Source organism: Talpa occidentalis, unplaced genomic scaffold, assembly GCF_014898055.3.
Source record: "Talpa occidentalis isolate TD23 unplaced genomic scaffold, MPIMG_talOcc4v2.1 talOcc4.5, whole genome shotgun sequence".
Classification (NCBI taxonomy): Eukaryota; Metazoa; Chordata; class Mammalia; order Eulipotyphla; family Talpidae; genus Talpa; species Talpa occidentalis.
In genome coordinates this window covers 116,980,359-116,996,284 of record NW_023604861.1, presented here as the reverse complement: position 1 = coordinate 116,996,284, position 15,926 = coordinate 116,980,359, and the positions used below count along the sequence as shown (strand labels likewise).

Sequence of the window (15,926 nt, the reverse complement as noted above, 5' to 3'; positions counted from 1 at the left end):
CTCAAAACTAAATAACAGCTCAAAAAAAGAAAACTATAAATAATTATCTCAGATGAACACAGATGTAAAAGGTCTCAATGAAATCTTGGAAAACTAAGCCCAGTAATCAAGTAAGAGTATCAATTCATCATGACCAAATGGGATTTAGTCCAGAGATGCAAGTATGATTTATCACACAATTCTATCAATGTCATTCATCATGTCAACAAAATGAAAGATAATAACACATGATCATCTCAGTAGATGCTTTTGAAGAAAAGCATTTAACAAGATTCAGTGCCCATTTATGAGTTTTAAAAAGTCAATACAATTGGAATAAAAGGAAATTGTCTCAACATAATAACAATAATCACCATATATGACAAGCCCACAGTCAACATCATACTTGATGGTGAAAAACTGAAAGTATTTCCCCTAAGATCAGTACATATAAGGATGTCCACTCTCACCACTGCTCTTCAACACTGTACTGAAGTTCTAGCCAGCACAATCAGGCAAGAAAAAGACATAAAAGGAATCCAAGTCAGAAACTAAATGAAACTATCATTATTCACAGATGACATGGTAATAGAAAAGCTGAAAGATTCTACCAAAAAAAACCCTATTAGAAGTGATGAATGAACACAGTCAACTGGCAGGATCTACGATCAATACACAAAAACCTGCTGTGCTTATATAAGCAAACAAAGAATTAGAAGAAAAAGAAATTAAGAAAATAATCCTATTTATAATGGTATAAAAAGGATGAAATACCTGGGAATAAATTTAACAAAGGAGGTGACAAACCTATATACTGAAAACTGTAAGATACTGTCAAAGGAAATAAAAAACACAAAGAAATGAAAGCTATCTCATGTTCATGGATTGCAAGAATAAACACTGTTAAAAAGGTCATATTACATAAAGCAATTTTTAGGTTTAATGTAATATCTACCAAAATCACAATAACATTTTTCAAGGAAATAGAGCAATTATAAAATTTTCATGGAACCACAAAAAACTCAAATAGCCAAAGCAATCCTGAGATAAAAGAAGAAAAATGGGGGTATCATATTCCCTAACTGCAAACTAAACCACACAGTGATAGTAATAAAAGCAGCATGGTATTGGAACAAAAGGAAAACACAGACAAACAGAACAGAGAGCCTAGAAATAAACTCACACTACTAAGACAACTAATCCTTGACAAAGGAGCTATGACCATGCACTGAAGGAAGGAAAGCCTATTTAACAAAAGGTATTGGGAAACTTGGACAGTCACAATCAAAAAAATGAAATAAGATCATTATTTAACTCAACACACAAAAATTAATTTAAAAAATTGAAGATTCAGATGTGGGATGTGGAACCATAAAAGATAAAAGAAAACATAGGTGATGCACTCTTGGACATTAACCACAGAAATATATTTGAGGATACAACTCAATGGCAAAGGAAATAAAAACTAAAATAAACAAATGGGACTATGTCAAACTAAAAAACTTTTGTACCATGATTTAAAGTGCCATTAAAACAAAAGGGTGGGCCTCCCTGGTGGCACAAGGGGTTAAGATGCAACCTATGAAGCTATCCACAAACTCTGCAGCACGAGTTCCCTCCCCAGCGGCCAGGAAGCAACCCATATGGCTCAGCAGACGTTTCCTGGCTTGCCGGCTGCTCTCCTCAGCTGTGTACTTCAGTCAATCTGCCTGTTCTGTTCCCCACTCTGTCTCTGGTGAATCCTCTCACCACCCCCCAACACACACACCTCTCGCCTGTACCCCAGCTCTTGAATGCATAAATAAATAAATCTTAAAAACCAAAAAACAAAAGGGCAACCTACAGAGACTCAGAGAAGATACTCACACATGAGATGTCAGACCAGGGCTAAATTTCCAAAACATAAAGAACTCATTCAACTCATCAAGAATAAGAAACAAATAACCCAATGGAAAAATGGACTAAATACCTAAATAGACATTTCTCCAAAGAAAACATTCAGATGGAGTTACAGGCACATGAAAATACACTCAACATCACATAAAGGAACCACAAAGACACATCACCTCACCCCTGTGAGAATAGCCTGTATCAAAAAGACAAAACAATAAACGCTGACAGGGATCTGGAGAAAAAGGAACACCCATCCAGCATTGGTGGGGATGTGATTTGGTGCAGCTGCTATAGAAAATGGCATAGATTCCTCAAAACAAACAAAACAAACAAAAAAAAAAAAAAAACACAAAGGAAATACCACACGATCCAGTAATACCCTGCTAGGTAATTACTCAAGAATATGAAAACACTAATAAAAAAATATTCATGCACTACTATATTCACAGCAGCATTATTCACAATAGCCAATCATAAAACCAGCCGAAATGCCCATCACTGACAGTGAATATAGAAATTATGGAATATATACTCATTGAAATACAACCCAGCTATTCAAAAAAAAAAAAAAAAAAGATTACATAGTGCCTTCTGGGAGAAAGCAGATGGATCTGGACATGATTATGCCAAGTGAAACGAGTCAGAAAGTAAAAGACTATTACTGGATTGTTTCATCACTCATTTTCAGAATATAAATAATGGAAGAAAACCAATGCACAGAGGGGACTATGCAGATGGAGGCGGGAAAAAAGGAAGGTAGGTACTAGGGCACTGGTGCTTTGGTGTATGGTAAGTGAAGCATGAATATATATAGAAATATGAAGTTCTACTCCCAAAATTATAGTTATGTAAACAACTGACAAATCATAACCAAAGTTGCCTACTTAAACACATTCATGATACATAAGAGATTGGGAATAATTCTACAACACAGTAATTATCTTTTAAGTTATATCAAATCCATTACATTTAAATAAAATATATACCCTGCATAAGTTAATATGCTCTGATTTGAAAAAAATTAAGTATCATTTAAGAAAAAAATCCAAAACACAACAAAAGCCATGGTTGTTGCAAGAGGCTGCAGTTGATTTTCACTGTTGCATAATATTCTATTGTGTAAACACTGCTATTCATCCTTCTGTTAATGTGCATTGTGTGCTACTATGAACATGGCTATGAATATTAAAGTAGTAATAATGTAAAAAAATGGCAGAAAAAGCAGTTCAGGAAACTAATACATATTTCAAAATATATTCTCCAAAGGGTGTAGAGCACTCAATGGATGAAAATACACACTACTCATTGACAGCCTCAGTGTATGGGGAACATTTTTATTTATTGTTCATACATTGTTATTCATTTTTATAAAATAAATGAATAAATCTCCATAAACATTCCACCTCATCACCCATGAGCCATCATGATAGAAGTATGGGGACATTTTTAAAGATAGTATACTATGTAATTAAAATTTTAAAGATTTATTTATTTATTTATACAAGCACTGGGTATAGTCAGAAGCGTGGGAGGGTGAGAGAATTCACCAGAGCCAGAGCAGGGAACAGAGCAGGCAGATTGACGAAGTACCCTGCTGAGGGGAGCAGTGGGCGCGGCAGGAGAAGTCTGCGCGCCTGTAATGAAATTTTTAAAGAAAAGTATTTTAAAGGCAATAACATGAACAATTTACAATAACATGAATAAAATTTAGGGTTGTATGAGAGGTTGGCAACATTAAGTCTGAGGTTTTAAACAATCATTTTTTACAGTGAAGAAAATGAGCCCCCAAATGGTCAAATTATTTGCCTAATCGCTTCTGATCACATTCAGTATAGCAATTACCAACACTCTGGTAATTTATCTGTTTACAAATCTCTCTACCCTATTAGATGACTGAGTGGTTGTACAATTAAAATAATAGATGGTTTGGATTAGAATTTGTGTTTCTGAATTCAGTGCTTTCCATTCACCATGTCATCACACTGACTAATGTATACAGGTAACAAATCTAGTAAACTTATTCCTTTGAACACTTAGCTTAATTAAACCACTTTTTTTGAAGATAAAAAGTGGAACTTGACCAAAGTTGCATTTTCATCTGACTTGCATGCCCTATTAGCTTAAATTGCTTTTTCACCTTCATGACTAATTTAACTTCATTTAAGCAGTGAATCCTGAAAACCACATCATATAGTAGGCCATTTCTATCAGGTTCTCAGTCAACTCATTTTAAGCTTTATTTTCTTCGCACCAGTGACACAATCTATTATACTGCTCTTATTTCTTTCTTTTCCATTTGCTTGTAGAACTCCCTATCCATCTTCATCCCTCAAATGTGGATTCTGACCGTGCCTATTTACTTCTTTCTTCTATTCTTCCCCCCAGGTAATCCCATTTATTTTTACATTTTGAACTGTCACCTGGGTGATGACTCTAAATCTGTCCTTCGTCCTGACCTCTGTTCTGAGTTTTAGGGCCATACTTCAAATCATTATACTTGCCAGATCTCTCTACTTAGCCTATCAATATCTCAAATTTAACATGGAAAAAAAAACAAACTTTTTACAAAAATTGAACAGGAAAAGATGTATCTGACATGTAGAACTATATTTCATAGGTGCATATATATAATTTACATTATATAAATAAACACAGCATAGAGAGCCCGTGCTTTCCCTAAGATATACTCCTGAAAAATATAGCTATTATTGGAGGTTAATAGATCAGTGTCCAACATCACATAAACTATAGTTATAGATATACAAAACCACAGAATTTTAGAATTATAACAGACTTTAGAAGTCATTTACCTATGTCCCTCCACACAGCTGATGAGAAAAAGGAGACACCCACAGTTTTGCAGATAACTAGTAATGCTATTCATACTGAACCTGGGTCTCCTGACTTCCAGACCAGAGTTCTTTCTAATAAACCATTGACTATCAAACCTGAAGGAGCTGGGATATCCAAGCACTTCCAACAGTGCAGAGAGTAGAATGCCCATGTATTATTTATATAAGGGGCTCTATATAAAACTTGGTTTTAAGTAGTCATACTTTAATAAATACAGTATGTCAAATGCAAACGTAACATAATAAATTTGTATAATCTGAAAAGGTAAATTCAAATTGGGTAAAATGATCACTGATTACACAAAGAATATGAATGTATTATAAAAAATTATAAATGTACCAAAAATCCAATAAAAAGCTGAAATACCAGAGATAAATAAAAAATATTTAATCAATAATTGTAGCTAACTTTTAAAAACATCAAACCACTTCCTTTGAGGAAGTGGCTTAAGTACCCCAAAACACATTTCACAAAGTGTTCAGAAGTGTATGCTGATCCAGTTTTTAAAAAACAATGTTCTTTGTTGTTCAAATAAACCTATGGAAACAACGTAACTTTTCACTAATAAAGCTCCATCTCCAGCTGCTCTTCATTTTACACTTTATGCTGAAGCAAATCAAACTATTTGCAGTTTGCAGGAACATGATTTGCAGTCACTCTAGTCTCCCTGTGTCTCATTCATTCTCCTAACCTTTCATGTAATTTACTTCAATATCTAGATCTTGCATAATCTAGGAAGACATCCTTATTTCTTCTCTTTCTAAAACAATTATTTCATTCATTTAACTGAAATATTTAGTCTATTAAATACCAGACCCTCTGGTAGGTGACAAGTGTGTGTGTGTGTGCATGTGTGTGCACGTGCCCGTACGTGTGTAGAATGACACCGACTGATACACATATAGTTGAGTCATATGGACCGTATACTCTGTTCATATGGACCGTATACTCTGCTCTGAGCTAAACCTTGTACTAGTTTGTCACACTGAATTATATTTTCATATTCCTTAGTTTATATTCTACTGAACAGCAATCATTTATAGGATCATTTTCTATCTGTTTTTCAGTCCAAATCCCTGATAATCAGGGTATACTCAAAGCCTCTGTGTTATAGGAGCAAAAGGGATAAAGAAATTTTTTTTTTGGAATTAAGCATGAAAGGATTAGAAGAAGCTGTTTGATTTTAGAAGCACTAATCCCTAAAGCAGAACCATTCAATATATAAAAGTACAACTGTTCTAAAATTTCTGGATACAGGCAGTTACAGTAGAATCACAAGGTTCATCAATATAAGAAACACTATTATTTCACTTATCTAAAACAATTACTTCAAAAACTCTGACTATAAAACATGGCCAATGGTATATGTTTAAAGTAAAACAGAGCACCAATTTCTAAAATATAGACTTCATTCTTTATTCTTTCAAGGAAGATGGTAATAAGGGATTTATTTAATGATCAGACAGAAGTAGTATTACATTTCCTATAGAGATAGAATGAAAAGCACTTCTATGAGATACTGTTACAGCTAAAGTGTTCTATTCCATCATAAATGGTACTCAGAAGTATTTAATAGATCAAATGGTTCAAGTTATCTTAGACTATACAGAACAGGCTACCCAGCCAAATCTTACGACAGCCCTCAGAAGCCATCTACAGCTGATATTCACTTAGGGGGGGTGTGAGTATAATTATAATAAGCACTAAGAATGGGGTTTAAACTAGATGTGGGCTTTCCCTTACATAGTTTTCAAAAACACATTTTATTCTTACATGTATTGACAAAGAACTCTGTGTACTTCTTAAATGCAATTACTTTAGGTAATCTAAAGTAAAGTAAATACAAAAACTTCACTAAAGAATTAATGACAGCCATGAAAAGAAAATTTTATATGAGCACAACAGTATTTCTTTTAAGGTATAGTTATATTCAATTAAAGACTGAATTTTAAACCTTTCTTAAGGCCTGCCAGCTTCTATCTTGACAGTTCACTTTATCTCTGCTAATTTCTAGCAGATTCAGAGGAATCTGAAAAGGAAAGGGATTAGGTCTTATCAATTCCTAGTTGTTTGATACATGAGTCCTCTCAGTGTATTCAGGAATCCCTTGGGTAAACTGCCAGAAAACACTACGCTGAGTTCTGATGAATCTTTAATAGTCTTTTCCAGCTAATGGCTCTCTGAAGAATTAGAAAGGCTTCTAACTTGTATTTTGTCATAGCTTAAGCTCAGATACGCTACTTTTACTTATAAATGTAACTGGAGAACTTGAAATAAAACATTTTCAAAATCTTCCCTATAGCAAATAATAAAGTTTTGGATAATTAGCTCTTATTCTCAGTGTTACAATAATTGTTTAGTCAATGTTTGATGTTTTAGGTTTTTATTTCTCCTCATTCTGAGGTTTATTTAAAAATAAAAGCAAAAAATCCCTTGTAAAAATGTTTTTAAAGACAAGGATAAAACAAATCAGAGAACTTAAATTTTCTCATTTCTTGGAACCTGTTAATTTGCCTTTTTACCTGTGGATGTAACTATCTCCCCATCCCACCTTTTTCTCATGAGTTCTGTTTAACTGCTAGGGACACAAAGATGAATGAATGAGGGGGCCTCTGCCCTCAAAGAGTTCACCTCACAGAAGAGCTAGACATGTAAACAGCTTACTTAACAGAGTATGATGAAGCTAAAATGGAGTTATATTTAAGGTACAATGATGACCCAAAAAAAGTGACCTTATAGATGGGGTATAAGGAGTATATTTACAAGTAAAACACACTTGAACTGGGGCATAAAGGATGAATTAGGTGTGATAGGAAGTAGCTAGGGAAGCAGGGTGTTTACTAAAAAGAGCTAGCATATCAAAAGGAACAAAGGCCAGAGCAAAATGATGTGTGTGGGAAACTATAAGAGTTGATTCAAAAAGTACATGTAGGTAAGGCTAAACCTGGAAAGGGCAGTCTTTCATCTCATGCTAAGGAGTGGTCAGGGAAGCAAAAAATAAAGGATTTTAAACAAGACAATGATATTAGATCTGTTTGCTGAAGAAATCTCTTTGGCGTCAGTATGAAGGAAGAGTTAAGCAAAGATAAGGTTGAAGGAACAAAACTAGTTGGAATAATGCTGCAGACTCCATAGAAGAAACAACGAAGGATTGAATCAAGGCAAAAACAGTGAAGGCAGGAAAAAAGGGACTGGTCTAAGGAGGCAGATTTGGATAATTAAATCTGTGGGCAATGAGGACAGCAATAGGAGAGAACCCCCAACTTAACCAGGGTAACATTTTGTCAAAAAGATTTTTTTCAAAATGCAAGTTTACCACTATAGCTTAAGGTTCTTGCACTACATCTCAAGAAACAGAACTGAAATTGTCTTAATCAAGTCACTTTTAAATTTTTATCTTTTTGTTTGTGGAGAATTATTTGCCCTGGCAGTGTTTCAGATACTCAAGTAGCAAAAACAAATTACTGGGTAGTTATGGGCAGAGATAAATTTACTTATTAAGTTACTAGCCAGGGCCTCCCCGGTGGCGCAGTGGTTGAGTGCTGGGTTGCAAAGCTGCCCGCAGCCTCTGCAGCGCCGGTTCGATCCCTGGCTGCTCCCCGGCCACCGGAGGAGGTCCCACATGACGCACAGACCTCTCCTGCCGCCCGCTGCTCCCCTCAGCAGTGTACTTCAGTCCTTCTGCCTGCTCTGCTCCCTGCTCTGGCTCTGGTGAATTCTCTCACCCTCCCGCACTTCTGACTATACCCAGTGTTGGTATAAATAAATAAATAAATCTTTAAAAAAAAAAAAAAAGGTTACTAGCCATTACAACTGTAGAAGTAGTAAAGAGGGCTTATTTAATGAAAGTTTATATGTAAGTTAGTCACAATTTTCAAGATTTTTTTTACTAGTATTAAAAAGTCAACGATTATTATAAATTGTTTGAAATCAGTAAAAATTACTTTGTCTACTTACCACATATTGGCCATGAGCAAAAAATATGAAAATCTGAGACCATATGCACATTATAGACACACCCTAGACTATACATATGGCCCCCAAAAGCGTGCACATAAGAAAATAAAGATAAATTTTATTTAAATTTTTTAAATAAAAGCAATTAACATAATATATAGACCTTTAAGTTATAGGAAATATAATTACTAGAAAATTCTACCTCAAACTCTGAAGAAATTTTCAGCAATATGGAGACATTCAAGCATAGTAAATCTTATAGAAAATATACACACATCTAAATTTTTATTCATAAACTAAATAATAAATGAACATAAGCATGGACTATCTTATTCTACCAAAAAGTAAGGAACTTCTCAAAGATGAATGAGGCATAACAAAAAACACAGAAATATATGAAAGGGCTTCTTAATGGCAAAAGATAAGCTAATTAAAAAACCCAAATAACTGTAAATACACTGAAATACACTGAATTTAGAAAAACTCATGAGGTCAAAATGAATTTTAAAAAATTGATATAACATGAAGCACTAGAATAACTGGGGTGCCACCAATTCTTTATCTTGAATTAACATACATCTTTCTTTTCCTGTCTGGACTATACTCTGGAATAATCACATGCCCTAGCTGAAGAATTCTTCCTAAAAATACTAGAATGCAGTTAGAAAACCACCCATGTGCGGCTTGAATGACATAAATTTCAACATTAATCATCAACAGATGAAACCATTATGTTCATGAAGAGAATCTTTACAGAGGATTTCTCAGGTTGTCACCTCTTGATCAAACTTAGTTTAGCATTACTAAAATTGGGACCAGACTTGATACAGTGTGAAGCCACAGAAGCACCTGTGAAGTAATCTTCCCCAAAAAAGCTGAAAATAAATCTTTAAATCAAGCTTCTAAAGATAATTTTCATTTATAGAAACTATGATAGGAGTAAGAGTAAGTTAGATATTACCACAAGAAAATAGAAAAATCCGGAATGTTGAACATCTCGCAGAACAACAGACCAAGTTTGTACAATAAGTTAATTGGGGGAGGAGAGCCTGTAAATTAAAGGAATTTAAGAGACATAATATACATGCTATATGCAAACTTTGGCTCCTTATTCTAGTAGAACAAATGTCTATTCAGACAAATAGACAAATGTAAATATTATTATTATGACCCCAAGAAACAACTGTTAATGTGATAGCTCTGATAATGGCTTTATAGGGTTATGGGTGCTTTGGTGGTGGGTGTGGTATGAAATACATATGAAGAGGGGTGAACCTATTCCCCTAAATCATACAGTGTTGTAAACCAGTGTTAATTAAAATTTTTTTATTTCTCTATATATGTATTTTACATCATTATTCATTTTTGTACAGCTTGCTTTCTCCTCTCAGTTGTAGTCCCTATAAAATTCCCACCACCAAGTTCCAGTGAATCCTGACCACAGTCTCTTGTCCTCATTCCGCCCGTTTTATTCCCTCTCCCTCCCACTCCCCTGCTGAATATCTCCATTTATAGTTGCCCGTAGTTTTGTCATTTTTTTCCCCTGATCCCTTATTTGGTTCACCTATACTCCTATAAGTGAAACCATCTGATCTTTTTTATTTTTCCTTCTGATGTGTTTTACTGAGCAGAATCCCTTCCAGCTCCATCCATGTTGCTGCAAATGGAATTTTTTGATTGCTGAAGAGTATTCCATTTTGTATATATACCACATCTTCTTGATCCAGTCATCTGTTTCTTTGGCATTTATGTTGTTTCCTTATCTTAGCTATTGTAAATAGTGCTGCAATAAACACAGGAGTACAGGTTTCCTTTCGAATTAATGTTTTGAGTCTTTTTTTTTTTTTAATTTTTTTTTAAAGATTTATTTATTTATTTATACAAGCACTGGGTACAGTCAGAAGCGCGGGAGGGTGAGAGAATTCACCAGAGCCAGAGCGTGGAGCAGAGCAGGCAGAAGGACCGAAGTACACTGCTGAGGGGAGCAGCGGGCGGCAGGAGAGGTCTGCGCGCCATGTGGGACCCTCCTCCGGTGGCCGGGGAGCAGCCGGGGATCGAACTGGCACTGCAGAGGCTGCGGGCAGCTTCACAACCCAGCGCTCAACCGCTGCGCCACCGGGGAGGCCCTGTTTTGAGTCTTTAGGGTAGATTCCTAGAAGTGGAATTGCTGGATCATACCATGGTTCCATTTTTTCAATTGAAAAATTTTTATAGAAAAAAAAATGAATACCTTAGGGAATTCTTACTAGTCCTGAGATCATACTTTGAGAAATAACATAGAAGGGGGCCTCCCTTGTGGCACAGGAGGTTAAGACGAAACCTATGAGCTGTCCACGGCTTCTGCAGCATGAGTTCGATCCCCTGGCTGGTCAGGGAGCAATCCACATGGTGTAGCAGACCTCGCCTGTCTTGCCCGCTGCTCCCCTCAGCAGTGTATTTCAGTCAGTCTGCCTATTTTGTTCCCCACTCTGTCTCTGGTGAATCCTCCCACCCCCACACCTCTGGCCTGTATCTCAGCTCTTGTATGCATAAATAAATAAATCTTTAAAAAAAAAAAAGAAATAACATAGAAGAAGGCACACCTACAGTTCTATTAATAAATATATCTGGAGAAATTATGGGAGGATTGATAGAAGATCTCTATCTTGAGCTTGATTTTTGAAAAATGAATGGAAATTTTCTGGGTGAATCAAATCAGGAGGGCAACCCAGAAGGAATAATTTAGGTAAATGCACAGAGATATGAAAGTACACACTGAAATTTAACAAATCCAAGCAGCTTGGTATACTAAACATTTTAAATTATGGCACTTTAAAAACAAATCATCCACACTTTGCGGATTACCTTTTGTCTTAAAAAGAGTCTTGGTAAAAAAGCAGGGTACCAATATCAAAAGATTACCTTTTTAGGATAGGCTTCCCCAACATGTCCAGGACAGGCCTCCCCAAGATAATATCCCTTTGGCATGTGATTATTTTGAACTAAGGTCAAGTGAGGCCCTGCAGGCTCAGGAGAAATTTTAACTACTTTCTTAAGTATGAAAATCAGGGTATCACCCAGATTTAAGGTTATCTCCAGGAAAAACACCTTTCTGTCAGAGAGAACTGGATGGCAGGGATACATATAATTACAGAGATAAGGCCCTTTAATCATCAGAGTCCCCCTTCCTTTCTTCTTGAAGCTGTAGGCCCCTATCCCATTCCTCAGTTTGTAACAGGGTGGTCCCCAGGAAAAGGGGAAGTTCCTTATTTCCTACCCCACCCAAAGGAGGATGGAGCTAAAGAGAAAACGAAAGCAGCAGAAACTGAGGAAGGAAGGAAGCTGGATGGAGAGCCAGAAGGAGACCTGGAGGAGGCACATGGAGCTGAGAGACATGTGAAGAAACTGCACTTGCCTTTTGGTTGTGGACTGGGTGAAACAGATGTGGGTAAGAGACCCGTGGGAAGGATGACAATGGCAGCTTTTATCTTGATTTTGATTTTGCTCTTTTCTTTCCAGACTTGTCTGGTTGTTTCTGATCCTTCTCTGTGGGTCCCCACTGAAGGTGCTTTGGACTTGTGCCAGGCTTTCAGGCCTTCCTCTGGGCCAATCCTGTTTGGGTGGACTTTACCCACAAGGGGACGGGTAACTTTGGGTGCTTGATTTAGAAACTATATTCTTTGCCTTTCCTGTATTGTTTATTAATTGTATTAAAGTTCCTTTTCATTAAAGTCTTATATGTTTTGTGTTGATGCGGCAGATGGCAGAACCTATTTAGAGCAGGCAGGTTTGGGGGCTCTGGGGTGCCCCTCTCCCTGCCCTATAACAAGTTCAGGACAAATATCCTTGTTTTGATTTCATTTATCGCAGAATTCACATTCATATAGGTTCACCATACCTATGTAAGTTTTTCATTCCTATTACTCATCTATCTGATGCTAATTTGAATGTTCAACCAGCTTGAGAAGAACTCAGGGAATGGGGGAGATTTCCTCTCTGCCCTACACCTTCACTAGGTTCCCTACACTGTCCTCTACCTACAATGGTACCTTAAAAAATACGTACTGAGGGCCTCCCTGGTCAAGGGGTTGGGCACCGCACTAAGAAGTGATCCCCAGCCGGCCAGGGAGCAACCCACATGGCGCAGCAGACCTCTTCTGACTCGCCCGCTGCTCCCCTCAGCAATGTACTTCGGTCAATCTGCTTGTTCTGTTCCCCACTGTCTCTGGTGAATCCTCTCACCCCAACTCCCCCACATCTCTGGCCTGTACCCCAGCTCTTGTATGCATAAATAAATAAATCTTTAAAAAAAAAGTACTGAAATCAAATGAACTGAAATAATAAAAATCTAACAATAACATTATCATTATGTGCATGCAGTATGTACTACCTACATACTATTATGTACATACAATTTCCTAATTTTGTCCACTGAGAGGGCCTACAAGAACAGAGCCAACAAGTAATAGAGTATAGATCTCAGTTCCTAACACATTCTCCAAAAAAAAAGACAGTTGATTCTAGGGTTGGGGTAGAAAATATTACTAAATAATTCTAGAATGTGCCAGAAAGTAAAGAGTGCTCAAAAGCAAAAGAAAGGATATGCTGAAAAGGCTGAGAGAGGGTAAGGGGAGGACAAGGAACAAAAGAAAGGAGGAGAGGGAAGACACAGAAACCAAGATTAAAGAGCTCCCAATGATAGCAGTTTTAACAATTTGTGTAGAAAGTAAGTACTATAGTACTGGATTATCAGCCAAAGTATTAAACGAATATCCATGAGCCTATACAGAGAAATATATGAAATATAAACATATATTTATTTACTTAAATAATGGGACATTTTGCATATCTGTAAAATATAAGCGCACACACACACACACAAACTATGAAGTTACTTCCCACCATCAGCTTTTCCAAACGTTGTAGAAGCAAACTGGGGCAGGGGCTGGGGCAGGGGTATTAATATGATCTCTCCTTCAGTTATGGCCCATTTCCAAAAATATGAAAAAGCAAAAATTTGGAAAAGATTAGATAGAGCAAGGGGGAGGGTAATTTTATAGTGGACGGAACAAACAAACACCTTCTAGGCCAGGTGATCAAGGTTAACATCAGCAGTGATATTTCTTTTTTTTTTTTTTTTAAACAAGACTTTATGATTTTTTTTTTTTAAGATTTTTTTTTTTTATTTATTTATACAAGCACCGAGTACAATCAGAAGCACGGGAGGGTGAGAGAATTCACCAGAGCCAGAGTGGGGAGCAGAGCAGGCAGAAGGACAGAAGTACACTGCTTAGGGGAGCAGCGGGCAGCAGGAGAGGTCTGTGTGCCATGTGGGACCCTCCTCCAGAGGCCGGGGAGCAGCCGGGGATTGAACCGGCGCTGCAGAGGCTGCGGGCAGCTTCGCAAGCCAGCGCTCAACGGCTGCGCCACCGGGGAGGCCCCAGCAGTGATATTTCACTGATGGCATGTCCCCTTGATATGCTGTAATGAAAAATAACACTTTACCTTTGTAGTCTTATTGCCAAAACCCTATCACCTCAATCTAACCACGAGAAAGCAATCGGCTAACCAAAATTGAGGAGTATTCTGAAAAAACATAACACACAAAAAAACCGTATGACTAGTGCTTCTCAAGGTTATCAAGTACAAGGAAAGTCTGAGAAACTGTCACAGACCAGAGGAGGTTCGAGAGACAAGGTGATGACTAAGTGTAATGTGGTATGCTGGGTGGGATTCAAAAGCAGTAAAAAGGTCACTGGGGGAAACTGGTGAAATGTGAATGAGGTGTGAAATTAAGTAAATAATAATGTACTAGTAATGCTGATTTCTTGGTTGTGACTAATGTACCACAATGATATATGGAGTTAATAATAAGGTGTGCAATAATAAGGGGTATATGGAATTCTTTGCATTATTTTTGCAACATTTTTGATAAATGAAAAACTACTCTAACGTTAAAAGTCTAATTTTTTAATTTAAGATATTTTTAAACTGTGGATTGCAACTGAAGTAGTACTAGAAGGAACTTAAAGCTTTAAATGTCTATATTAGAAGAGGGTAAAAAAATGAAAACCAACTGGCTAAGTATCCAAATTAAGAAATCTGGGAAGGGGGAAAGACCAACAAAACACCATTGCCTAAAAGATGTAAAGTTGTTTCTTTAAAAATATTGAGTAGAAAGACTGCTAGAAGAATGATCAAGAAAAAAATGCAAAATAAATATTATTGTATACAAAAAGGACAGCATAACTACAAACAAGGTGAGATTTAAAAAGATAAAAGATCGCACACAATACAAATGGTAAGGCACTGATCACAAAAATCTAAGGAAGAGCTGACAAGACTCAACAAAAACAAAGTAAATAATCCAGTCAAAAAATGGGCAGAAGAGCTAAAAAGAAACTTTTCCAAAGAGGAAATGCAAATGGCCAACAGGCATATGAAAAAATGTTCAACATCACTTGCAATCAGGGAAACGCAAATCAAAACCACAATGAGACACCATCTTACACCAGTGAGAACGGCACATATTAAAAAACCTAGCAACAACAAATGTTGGCGAGGATGTGGAGAAAAAGGAACTCCACTACACTGCTGATGGGAGTGCAAACTGGTGCAACCACTATGGAAAGCTGTGTGGAGGTTCCTCAACCTACTAAAAATGGAGCTTCATGTGATCCACCAATTTCACTCCTAGGTATCTACCCAAAGGACACAAATACATTAATGCAAAAGGACACCTGCACACGTGTGTTTGCTGCAGCACTATTTACAATAGGTAAGCTATGGAAACAACCCAAATGCCCCCAAATAGATGACTGGATCAAGAAGATGTGGTATATATACACAACGGAATATTACTCAGCAATCAAAAAAGATAAACTCATGCCATCTGCAGCAACGTGGATGGAGCTGGAAGGGATCATGCTCAGTGAAATAAGCCAGAAAGAAAAAAAATAACACCGGATGGTCTTACTTATAGGAGGAATGTAGAGGATCCAAATAAGGGATCAGGAATAATAAAACAAAAATCATGCTGCAGTAGCTATCGATAGCTTTAAAGTGCTGAGACATAACCCCTTTTGCTACCAAGGAGGCAACCCTCTTCCCATTTTCTAATTGGGGTATATGTTTTTTTGCTGAGTTGTATGGTTTATACATTTTGGCTATTAACCCTTAGTCTGATATATAGTTTGCAGATATCTTTACCCATTCAGTAGGTTGCCTTTTGTTTTAATTCAACTATAAAGTCATTTTAAAAAATT

The 15,926-nt window shown here is 36.7% G+C and overlaps 1 protein-coding gene across 2 annotated transcripts in view; it reads right to left on the bottom strand.

Annotated features, from left to right (window-relative positions):
- SOS1 (SOS Ras/Rac guanine nucleotide exchange factor 1) overlaps nucleotides 1-15,926 on the bottom strand; it is a 120,776-nt gene that overhangs the window by 69,445 nt on the left and 35,405 nt on the right. The window lies entirely within an intron of this gene.